The sequence below is a fragment of the Poecilia reticulata genome, linkage group LG13, assembly GCF_000633615.1.
Source record: "Poecilia reticulata strain Guanapo linkage group LG13, Guppy_female_1.0+MT, whole genome shotgun sequence".
NCBI classification, from domain to species: Eukaryota; Metazoa; Chordata; class Actinopteri; order Cyprinodontiformes; family Poeciliidae; genus Poecilia; species Poecilia reticulata.
In genome coordinates, this window is record NC_024343.1 from 25,135,043 (window position 1) to 25,148,437 (window position 13,395).

Below are 13,395 nucleotides of genomic sequence, written 5' to 3' on the forward strand. Positions count from 1 at the left end.
AAATCTTAATAAGTCGTATGGATGTCTTTTCCAGACCCTGTTGGATCGGTGCATTTGAAATTTTACTCTTTTTTTTTTTTTCTCTCGGTGTGTCAGAAGCAAACACACACACACACACACACACGCACACCACACATACACACACCACACATACACTCACACACGCACGTAAGACCACCTGTCAAACAGCTAGTCCTATCTGTTATCAGCATGTCTTGGCCTGTCATACCAGCCTGTCGTCTGCAGCCCGTGTCCCAGAATGCTGACAGATAAGCAGCGTGTGTATTTCTGCGTGCATGTGGCTGAGTGTGTGCCAGTCAAGCGTCGGTGTGCACTTTTTTAAAAACTCATCCACCTTTAAGGGGTTCCCACGTTCTGCTGGGTTAATCTCAGGCCCTCTCCTTCTGATCCGACCAACCGGACAGCTATCTCTGTGCAGACGACACACACACATAGGCAGACATCCCCACCGCTGCCAGGCGCCTGCAAACACAACCACATGCTTCCAAATCAGATCACGAATACACACGCTAAGATGACACATTGGTGTAGACATAGTTGTGGCAGAGAGACAAGATGCTAAACCATGACACCAGTTTGCTGCAGTACTTGATGGCAATAACTGAGCATGAAATAAGGCTCCGCAAGTGAAACGATTACTTATCAAAGGGCATACTGGTTTTATTTCATTATTCCTTTTTTCACTACATGCTTTTTGATGTTGCTTTAAGTTCGTGAAAATACAGAGAACACTTTGCTTTACATAATCCCCAAAAATATATTCAATTCCAACTACACAGAAGCATTCATTTCTCAAGCCTTCCATGTTAAAAAAAAGAGAGTGGTGAAAAATGTTTCGTCGTTCATTCTTAGTCCTGAACATTAAAAGCAAATTATATCAAAAATTGAAGCTGCCACATGTTTTTCTTTCCTTTTAAATTGTTGATGTTAGATTTTTATTTTTATTTAAAAAGGTGTTTGTCAATGCCAGACAAAGGCAGGAATAAAAGCTGCCGCATTATCAATGTACATTCAGTCAGATTAAATGCTGTGACAATTCCCTAAGAGAGCTTTCTAGAATGAACTGAAGGAAAGAAGAAGTTTCTCCACAACAGTGTGAGAGACTTTGTGTTATTTGTGTCATTTGGTGCTACGCAATGAAACATACGGACATTCCTTGAATTAAAAGAGGCTTGTTTCTCTCTCACGCACAAAAATGACGAGGCGCTCTGGCTAATTGTCAGGAAAATCAATTAGCCACATTCAAAGTTGGTTAGCCACGACCTGAATACAATGTTGGATTAAAAAAAAAGAAACTTCCTCTGCTTTTAACTGAACTCAATTGTAATTTATAACAAGCTTAGCAAGAAATTAGAATAATTCTGCAGAATGAAACAATAAGCAGTTTAATGCTAGTTGCAAAAGCAAAGTAATTATTTGAAAATGCTTTAACTACAGGTAGTCAGATCCTGCTTCTCGCTTATTAGAAGTCAGGAAAACTGTTACTCAGATCCCTATTCCCTGATGTCACAGAGCAGAAGAAATCTCATTATCTACACAATCGTTTGCCCCTTTTTCACAGGCTCTTCTTTGGTTGGCTCTACTCTACCTTGCCCGCTTTAAAAGCATTTTCACTACCATTTTTCTCCAGTCGTGACTCTGTACTGGTTGCAGCGCCTGTGGAAACATGACAACTCTGGAGAAGAGTGGAGCAAGGCGGGGTGGGGCGGAGCAGCCAAAGTAGAGCCAGTGGAACCTAAGCACAACTATTACATAAGAATAAAACCTTGTTTTTCTTCAAAGCGCTATTCTCCAGACAACAAATATATATTACAGTGCAGGACCTCAGGGAGGAGGCAGAGCTGCACAATTTCTCACATTATTTGTGCTGTAACGACTAGTGACAGAAGTAACAAATAAGTAAAAGAAAAAACATACTTTACCTAATGCGGCTTTAATGTGGATTTGGTTTCAAAACCCTTTTGTATATTTTTATACAACACGCTTTTAGCATGGCCTGCACCTCACTTTTAATTGTTTCTGAGCAGTTCTAATTGCTTTCCAAGTGCACCTCATTACCTTACGAGCAGAGCTTGTAACGGACAGAGAGAATCGGCAACAAAAAGAATCCACCAGTAAAATAAAGGGGATGTGCTTCATGTCTGTGTGACAAAAAAGGTTGCGCATCCAGAAACAAGGAGGTACTCGTTACTTCTTGTTACAAGTGCTATAATGTTCTTGTTCATTATATAAAATGTTTTTAATAAAGACAGGCAGTGTGTGCTACTCTTAAAGGAGATACACAAGATGGCTTTGGAATTATTTCATTAAATTATCTCAAAGCACTTTTAATGAGTTAACTAGACCTGATTTAATTTAACATCTCTACCTACAAAGCCCGATGAAAGAGGGTGGTTTCAGATTGACGGCATGTAAATATGCATTATACATTTTGAAAAGGCGGTCATAATCACACACAACGCATGAGCACTTTTGCAAGGCACTGTCAAGTATATCATGTTTATATGGATTTGAGTAGAATCAGAATATGAAGAATGCATCATACTGATGACGTAATATTGATGGGTGAGACAGATTGGGCGACCCGGGGGAATCACACGCTGGTGTTTCAGCACACACAGTCACACTCCAACAGGGAGCCAGCAGAAGTGGAGGAGAAGGCTTCATGGTACTCTGAGGTGGGTGGCACTCCTCAGTGACTCTCAGTAATAAAAGTCCAGCGTGATTTGTAAAGGCTCCATTGTGGCTTCATTCTGTTTCTCCATGAGGGGAGCATTCCTACCAAATTGGACAAAAGAATTTTAATGGGGCGGCTAATGGACTGTGATTAGATAGGAGAGAGAGGGAGAGAGAGAGAGAGAAATAGGTGGACTTCGCCGGGAGCGGCCAGGATGGGGGTGGAAATGCTACGACGATGGGGATGGTGAAGGGTTGGGGGGTCTTGGGTTTCATCTATTCAGGGAGGGAAGGGGCGATGGGCCAGAAGATTATCCCATTTACCTGCAACCTTTAAGGGGGAACTGGAGAGGGGGTACAGAGAGCTTCATTGCAGAGTTTAGGTTGTGAGGGGGACACAGGGGACGCCACTCCAAAGGTATATTGGAACATATAGTGGTGGGATGGATGGGAGCCCACCTGCTTTTAGCTGTGAGTGGATTCAGTGTTGTTGAAGTGGCTTAATGCAACACTTAGTCTTTTTGGTGCAGTTTCGTGCAGCAGGTATTACACAGGGAGATGGTAAAAACAAAATTCCTTTCGGAGTCTTATTTTCTCTGATCTGGTAAAAATTTAGTTTCTGGTTAATGTTTTTGTCTCTCTTTTTTTTAAGCAGCAAAAAAATAAATAAATAAAATAAATACGATTACAGTAAGCAGTTACTGTAATCGTCCGTCCTGAAGACGATTTCTGTGCTTTAACCTTCTTCAGCTTCTCTTTTGGATTAGCATGGCCGTCAGAACTGTCAACTTCTGTCACTTTCCATTAAATCCTAGCTGGTGACATTTTTACATTGCGGTTAATATAAAAGAAGCATGATCCACGTACCTTTAGATTGTCACATAAACTAATTACACCATCATGGAAGGTGGAGTAAACAGACTTAGCCACAAAACACTGTTAGCCTATTTTAAATTTCTTTGCAGAGATGGCACTGAATCGCGGTATCATGCTGGAATTCACTGAGCTCCTGAGAGACTCATTATGTCAAAACATATTTGAAGAAATGACCTGCATGCCTGTCTGGTGGATTGTACACATCTAAGGCCACAAAAGTAGACGGAGAACAAATCTGTTTTTGAATTAATGTGAAAGACCTTAAGTGATAGAAAGCAGATATAATGGTGGCAGCAAAGAATGAAATATTTTGTCATAAGCAGGATTGCTAACATTTTGTTATCTGTAAGTATTAACTGTTTTAGAGATGGCCAGAAACAAAAATGCACACAAGAAACTGAATCTCCACTATTTGCCCTATGCAACCAGCATTGCAAGTGTTTCACAGTTAGCTGCTAAAGGAAGTTAGAAGCACAGCAGTTTATGAGTTTTTGGTAATTTTTCCAAACAGGGAAGCCATATTTGAACCTTGGGATAATGCAGTAGTATTTTGCTGACATAAAACATCCTCTTAGTATTAACTCCCAAGCCAGAAACACACTTGGACTGCTGTCTAGGCAGTCTGAAGATCACTGATAACAAAGTCAAGTATTGTTATTACTGCCTGATTTTACCTTTGTGCTCCTACTGTTTTACTGGCTGACTTTAACCCTCTCATTAGCTTTTCTGTATTTACTAAGACAGATTTTGCTTCATGACATCTTCAGTTCAATTCTAAAATTGCTACAATTTGCTTCTAGTTTACTTTTTGAATAAATAAGAGTGAGGGATAAAATAATTTAGCCATTAAGTATGTGTAATTTCATTCTTTCACCTTATTTCCCTTTTTTCCTTTCCCACATGAAAAGACAATGCAAGCTGCATTATCTCTGAATAAATGGACTTTCTTGTTTCAGAGCAACAGTTGTGTGTGCATCTGCTTTTCCCCGGTTCCTCCTGTGTGAAATGACTTAAAATACCCTGCCGTCACAACAGCACACACAGCACCGCAGACAGAAAACACACACTCTGCCCTTACCGCCATGCAGGTAAAGCTCAGTGCTTTACCTAAACACACACATAGATGCACTGTCATTCCTTTTCAAATTGGATAGAGACACTGCCATGCGATATTTACATAAGTAATAACAGTCGGCTGCTTCGGAGGCCAGCGGCTGCTATCTCACAGCACAGAGTCGCACCGAGTCGGTAATTGCTATTTTGGCAAAGAAGCTACTTGTGTGTGTGGCAAAGCATGACAGTGTATGAGCATGCAGGCATCAGCAGAATGAGAAGCACAGTCAGAGTGTCGAATTTGTCAGGAATTTTTACTTATGTGTGTGCACATGTTTGCCGTCTCACCAAATAGCTTCTTTTTCTTCTTCTTCTTCTTGATTTGCAGCACATGCCTGAATGACTGTTTGTGTTATTTTGTGTCCAGAGACAGCGGGATGCCTGTGTAGGCCGCGGCTCCACAGTCAGATGTTTGGCGCTGGCTTGGCGCAGCTTGTTATCAGCACATGCTATCCCGTGCTGGAAGTGAGCTGCTGTGTGTTTTAGATGGTTGCTGTGCCAGCTCCCTTGTTTACGTGCGTGTTTGAATATTCTTATTCCATGCAAATATGTGTGCAGCTGTTTGTAGCATGGGATGACTTTGTCTCTTAGTAAATACATTATCTAGAACATCCATTTACTAATGTCACCAACTATACATGTACGTGTATCATGCACAACTTAAGTCTCGGCACAAACTTCTATATGTGAAACAGATTCAGAATTTTACAAGTTGCTTTGGAATTAAAGTATTTTGTGGCATATAATATTGTCATGTTTCAACAAACGCACCATCACATGGTAATGGGGTGTTCAGGGTAGTACATGTTCATGGTATCATCTAAATAGAGCTCCTTCTTCTATGTTTTCTTTGCCTCCTACAGGCTCACTGCCAACCACAAGCTGCTACTTTGTTAGTGGAAATGGTAAAAAGAAAAACGAACTTTTTTTTTCTATATGAAGAAATGTCAAGCAACTTTATGGGAGTAAATAATATACAGTCATACTTATATGAACCTGAACCGACAGATATTCAGAATTGAGTGAAAACTACTTTCTAAACGTACAGCTGGAGCTATGCTCAGATCAAAGCACATCTATATGGTATGATGATGATGATGGTATGATGGTCAAAAGGTAAAAGCTAGAGATTTTCCTTTTTAACAAAGTGAAATGGATCAAAATGTCCCTTAGATGGAATACAAACCCCAGAAGACTTGATGATGTATTTGTGGAAAGTTGGTTTTCGTTGAATGCAAACATACACCACACTTTTCAGATTAAATAAAAACTATGTTCCTTTCCCCCTTTGCAATAATTAATCATAAAATCACAATAAAATACATAAAAATTTCTGGTTGAAACATTTCGGTAATTTGACAGGACGCTGAATATGTGAGTAATCCTCCATGCGCTGACAGCATCCCCTCCTTTGCACAATTCAATAAGCTCTTGTAAGTGTCACTGTGCAACAGCGGAACGCCATAGCAACCAGTCCACCTTTCTGTGATTACCACGCTCAGCTCTGCCTCACACTCCCCTGCTATCATTGCACATCATCTAAAAACAGCCAGCGCCTTTGTGGACCAACAGCATGAGACTGACAGAGACATATTCAATATTAAGATCTGTGTGCATATCTGTGCAGGGTTAGATACACTCCTGCAGGGTGATTTTAGAGTGAATGATGCGCAGTTGCAATGTTGTGCATTTTCTCTAAACATTCAAAGAGGATACAAGGAGAACATGAACAGTAAAAGCAGATAAGCCACTGAGAAATCCTAGCAGGCTATAAATTCATAAACTGGTTATGATTAAACAAACTTTGTTTTTCTAACCATTCTTTGGTAGTTATCTTACAACACTCATATTGCGTTTGGAGAAAACTTTCAGTTCAGTAAAATTATGTACCATGCAGCTAAAAGCTAAAACCTAGATTTTGTTTTTGAAGAAATTGACTTTATTTCAAAACTCTTAACTCACACCTCTTGAGGTAGTTCATATTGGCATTTGTTGTGTTTTGGATGATTCTGCTGTTCCAGAAGCCTCACAATCACACACAGCTTGTATAGACTTTGCTGCTTGCTCCGTCCGTGTATTGTTTCCTGTATGTTTTATTCTTTTTTTTACTGTTTCTTTGTTTTTATTGTCAGAGAACTTCAGCTGGAAGTCACATTTATGGCGATGTAACTGCGCCAACCCCCACTCCAGAACTTGTCTTTCAAACATTTTTAAGAGCAATTCTCTTAACTACCTCGCCATAATTACATGACAAATGGAGACAAATGATTGTCTGAAAGTGTTTTGCTGGGTTCTTGCAGTCTAATTGTCTCACTGATGGTTGACATCAGTTCATCTTCAGAAAACGAGGCAGCTGTTCGAAAGGAGCTCATAGCTGCACGTTTTTTCCTAAAGTTTTGAAATGTACAACACTGAGTCTTATGTAACCTACAACAATAAAAAGCCAATTATGGGAAAGAGGAATATTTAAGACCCATTAATGAGCTTAAACATCTGCATGAAGCTTCTTTTGTTACTGCTTAATTAAATAACATCAGTGTGATTTAAGTGTTAGAATAGATATTGTTGAGTTGTGTTTGTACCCTCGTTTTTGCCTTCTTTATTAAATCTTTTTTAATTCTCTTTGATCTCATTTATTGTCTTTTTAATTTGCTGAAATTCCAATAAAGCTGTTCCGATTAATATGTGTTTTCTTCTTTCATTGTCAGAAAGCAAAATTAGTCTGGAATCTTGACTGAAATCTAACTCTGACACTGTTTTTTTTTTTCTTTTTTAGAACACTTAGAGATGATTGTGCCAAGAAGAATTCTCCATAAAATCAAGAAAAACCCTGAACATCTTCTTCATGAGATTGTCATCCAACAACATAGAGTCTTCAGTTAGAGGCTTCGTCAGATGCGCTCTATTACAAACTGCTACAGGAAATGGATTCAGCCCAGCCATAAGCATCTTCAACAACTTTTTAAAAAATAGAAAGTATTATGAGTTACAACATCAATGTCCCCCTGAAATAACTTTTCTAAAGTTATTGTTCCTCTTTCACAACAATCCAAACCTCTCATCTGACAAAATTGTTTCTGAGGAATACAGCATCTCTTTCGTTATTTTGGTCATAGATACCTACAGGGTGAATGGAGATGATTGTTATATGTGACAGAATGAATGTAGCCATTCCTCTGTCCCTCTCTTCTGCACCTGCAAGACCATCTGGTCTTCATTCCTGCCTGCAGCAGGCTCAGCATAGTAACAACAAAACCACGGCGTAGAAACGACGTTCCACAATCTGTCGGTTTCTAATTGCCACCGGTTTTACCTGAAAGGTTTGGTTTATTACAGCTTTTGTTAAATTCCAACCAAGGCGCCGTCCAATAGCTCCGGGCAGAGCTGCAATCAGTTCAAGTTTGTTATGTTAAATATAACCCGCACTTCTCTGAAGAGGAACACTCACTTGAACGCATTAATGCGCAACACTGGTTGAGCATTAATTTTCACCAAGATCTTTGAAGACTGAGTTACAATTTCAAATCCATCCCACCACAAATGCACACCCACAGAGTAATTTTTGGATTTTAATTAAATCCAAAAATTTAATTTTGGATTTAATTGTTTGTTTTTGGTTTCCCAAAAACAAACAAACATCTGTTTGTTTGTTTCCCAAAAACAAACAAACAGATGTCATGCTGAAGTATTTACTTTAGCCAAACAAGTCATTTAAAAAAAAAATTCTCACATGGAGTTCAGTTTCATCTATTTGGGTGCATTTCCGCTTTGTGTAACAATATGCAGATTCATAAATCCAACCAATTACAGGCTGTGTTGTAAGTGTCATCATGTAGCATGAGTCAATCACCAGATTGATCTACTGGCCTGCTGCCAGTTTTACGTTACTGTACGGAGCTAAATGATGGAGCTCAATTTGCCTGTTTTACTGCTGAAAACAGGAAAAAAGAGGCAATTCATTTTCATGTGATTTTAAATCAGTATAAAAATGTAATCTATCCACAATAACTGTAATATGATCAAGGTTGTGATTAATTTAAGAATGCAAGATATGAAATACTGAATTGGTTGAAATTTCCCACAGCCAATTTCAGAAAAGACAGAAGTCATTGTTTTTAACTTAACTAGAACCAATGAGGCTAAAAGCCACAGCGCAGCACAGAAACCAAGGTGACTCAGAAACTTGAAGTCTTTTACCAAATCAGATAAAAACATTGTCAGAATGAAAGGTTTCCTGACAAATCATGATAAAATAAAACTAGTGTTTTTATAAGTAGGTTATATTATTGAAACTTTGCCTTTTTTGGTGTCTAATGTCAACCTTGCAAATTCCCAAAAAGGGGATTATACACTGCACTAGATGCCTGTTTTTGTAATATATTTCAAAGTTGACTGTGAGGTATGATGTATCTCAACCACTCTTTAAGTCACTCCACCAGAAAATGTTGATAATTCTATTTTAATGTGCTTTTTGCCTTGCATATAATCTATTTTTTGTATTTTTCTGGAAATCACCTTAAACTTCCGAGATATGTAAATGTTGCAATCCAAATAAACTTGCTTTGCCTTGTTTCCTTGTTAATAGCCACTGTCTACTGTTTCTGCCCTCAGTCTGTTAGCAGTTGTCTTTTTTTTTTTTTTTTAAACAGAGGAATAGAAAGCTTGAACTTTCAGCATTTTAAATATCACGGACACATTTAGCAGGTGCACATTTAACAGGATGTTCTGTAACCCCTTCAGCTTTCTTGTCTTTCTCCAAATGTGATGCATAAGAGCTCCTGACCCGAAACCGTTAAATGACTCAGACACCTAATTATCCCCCCTGCAGCGCCCATTCCCTTTTCAAGCTCCCAAATGTAATTTCGGTGCCGTTCTTCACATATAAAGTTGAAGGTGATCTGATGCTGATGTTGGGACTTTAAGCTCTGACTGCACTGCCATGCACATCTAAACGTAAAAGCAGAGTAATGTGACGGGAACTATAGTTTCTTGGATTATGATCCAGGCCCGTAAAGCCCGAAAATGTTTCAACAACAGAACAGAAAGAGGGTTTTCATGGTATTACAAACAAGACACAGCAAGTTGTAAAGCGCATACCTCAGTCACACCTTGGAAGAAGGGATTTCTATGAAATGTGCTTTTCAGTTCCACCCAGCATTTATTTAAGCCTTTCTCGTGAAAGGAGCGGGACCCAGACATGCTCTGATCAGAGAGGTTATATTGGAGCAGAAATGCTCTGTAGGAACACATATATCCTGCTGTCACTTCACAAACCACTGGCATTTCTCACAACAACGATTCAGGACTGGAACATGAAGGGTAGCAAATAACACAGCGGCCTCAACAGCGCTCCACTTTAAAAACCCTCAGGTAAATTTGAAATGACACAAAGGATATCCTGCTGTTCGCTTGCTTTTCCACATCCACATAGAGAGCCTCCACCTGCTGAGCTAGTCTGCCGGACCCGCCGTGTGCTATTGATTGAAACACCGCTGCCAGGGAGTAAGGACCTGGGTTGCAGGGCAACGAATAGGTCACCAAACAGTGAGCAACCTGGCATGGGGCTTGGAGTGGATGTTGCATGCTGGAGAGAAAGATGAATTTCAGAAGAGTTCTTTGTCAGATGTTGTTTGTTCATTTATTTCAGTCTTAAATTCGTCGGTAATGTTCACTGCTCATTTTTACCAAATATTTTCAGCCAGTGACAGTCCACAGTCAAGCTAATGATATGTTCAAGTGGTAATTTAATATGCAGTGAGCTCTGCACAGGATGTCTAACTATATTTAAGATGCCAACTTAAATCTCTGAAAGTGATAACTCTCCACCATGCAAATGATCTATTTCAGACACTCACAGGTGAACGAAATCTAGATGCTCAGACAAATATTTGTGAAAGACTGGGGTCACTATTACCTGCTTAATGAATCCCAGAAAGTCACCACATACATTATGCTACCACCTGTGCTAGAAATCCAGCCAGGAATGTCCTCACAACCAAATAATCCACAGTCAGCTGTTATTGGTTTCGTAACAAAGCTGAAGTAATTGGGAACGTCTCAGCCACAAAGTGGAGTCAGCAGATGCTGAGGGGCAAAATCCACAAAGGTCACTAACTTTTTGCAAACTCGTTAACTGCAACCCACCAAACGTCCCATGACCTTCAGATTGTCTCAAGGACAGTGTTGAGAGTTTTGTGGCCTTTATTTTCATTATTGAGCTGCTACATCCAAACCCTGCCAGGAGAATGACACTTGCGTACATGTATTAGGTCAATTGTTCAGCTTAGTGCAGAGGAGATTATAAAGTGGGCCTGATTTGGGTTAGTTAATGTGATTAGTTCTTTATTTGGACGATATAACGCAACTATTTACAACAGATCCACAAGGAAATAAACAAAATGTGCAGGAGAGATGAGAAAACCCAAAGGGTTCATTATAAATCTCACCACAGGTAACTAAAATTTCAGCTGCATAAACTCAAGCTGACACATTAAAAGTGAAAATACAAAGTATATAACAATCGGAAGATGATCGTCACACAAGCTAACTGTAGTAAGCCAGTGTTAGATACGTACCTGTATTTTCTCAAACTTCGTAAAGAGCAAAAAAGGAAAAGTATAGAAAAGAATATTTTAATGTCACATCTTCCAGTAATCATTAAGTATAAAGAGACAATTTTCATATTGATAGGCTGAATTGCTTTGGCTTGAAAACTGTTGATGAAAAATGTCTGCTAATTTAAGAGGAAACATGAAACATGTCATTTAAAACTCACCTGAATGGAAATGTTGAAGCTTAGAAAACTGTCCAGTTGCTTGCTTTTACAAATGCTCAGACTAAAAATGGTTGTGTTTGCCCTTAAAAACAAAACAAACAAACAAAAAAGCTAAACTAAAGCTGGAGACAAAGAAACTTAAGGAGGCGATGAATAATGGCTGCTGTTGTTCACTTTTCTTTGTTTAACTTTGAATAGGATTGCTACCAAGGTCTTACTCAAATCTACCAGGATTAAAGCACAAAGAATATAGATACAAACACGGCATTGTCTCCGTTGGCTGTTTGGAAAACATGGCGGAGTTGTGGTCCTTGTGAGTGTTGAAACTGTGAAACAGTTGGTGCCGGAGACCTAGAACAGCTGTGCTTACAGAGTGTACATGATGATGTCATGTATCCGTGTATCTGTGTAAGCAATAATTCCAGCTCACTGGATTTTTTATTTTTTTTTATCTCACTCCTGACATTTCGGCACAGAGCGACGCTCCTGCTACTTCTTTGATCTTTTCATCCCATTTTCACTTCTGAACTCTTGACTCCCACTCACTTGGACCTCTGGGGATTCTCAGTCCCTGATTGCAGGGCCCCAAGGAACACTGCATGAGGCTGAGGATTTGAAGGTGTTGGGAAGGGCTAGTTGCCTAGGGGGTTAGTGAACAGCAGGAAGAATCAAAGAGACCGCAGCTGGAACAAATGTCCAAACAGTTGTTAGGTGTAGAAAATAACAGGGGGCGGGGAACCCAACAACCAATGGTGCACTCCTGGATGATGAATGATAGTCAGGTTGAAGCTGATAATTCAATTTAATTTCCACTTAATGTTGGTTCAATTCCAAGGCGTAGTCAGAGGCCGCAGAGGGTTCTTGTTTTGTTGCAACAAAAGCAGAACCACTAAGGGATGAGTTACGAAAAGATTTATTGAAAAAAAAAAACATGATTTTTTTTTAACCATAATTTTTTTTAATCTTATCTAGTTCTTTTTCTTTCTTCAGCTTTATGCCATCCTTTATGTTTTAGTTTTAGACATAATTTATGTTTTGCAGCTTTAAATTTACTCTCCAGAATTTCCAAGGTCTGAATTCAGACAAACACGTGCAGCCCAGATTTTTTTTAACTAGAGCGACAGTAAGATCCCCCACCATGCTTATTTCCTTTATCTTTGCCAAAGAAAAAGGAAATAAAAGTGTATCAAACATTGAGGAAAGGAAGTGAAACAACAATGATGCTTGTTTTGAAATAACACAGTGTCTAAGCAGACTTCTACTGTCCAATCCTAAAAAAAAAAAACATTGGGATTTTTATGAAGGCCATTTTGTGGTTATTCACAAAGAACCCGATGACTTATAACATAAAGAAAGTTTTGCGTACTTGGAACTGAATAAAGCATTCGAGTAACGACATGACATAAAGGTAGAGTGATGTAAAAATCCAAGCTAATATAGTATGTTGTTCTTACATTGTTTTACTTTTCTATCTGGTTATCACTCTGAGCAAGCAATTTATGTGTTCCATTCTCATGACTGGTTTCAAACAGGAAGATCATTAGTTACCACTGTTTCTGTTTTACGCAATTTCCAGTATCAGTATAACTGAGAATAATAGTGATATCTAATATTACACGAAGTCAGGTTGAAGGGTCCCTGGCGTTGTTTTAAGATAGTGGGTGACCCCTTAGAAGAGCTTGATTGCTCTCCGACTTGCTGCTAACTACAGACCATCTGGATATATATTGAATAAATGAAGATGACAAAGAGCAGCTAAAATAACAGCTCCTACAACCTTTTACCTGAACCTTGCATCAAAACCCAGAAAGTGTCCCTTTAGATCCAAGATCTAGATCTTTACAAACAAAGCTGATAAATTTCAAGCACATGATTTGCAGATCAGACTGGCAAATGACTGCCCCTTTGCGTGTGTGTGTGTGTGTGGGGGGGGT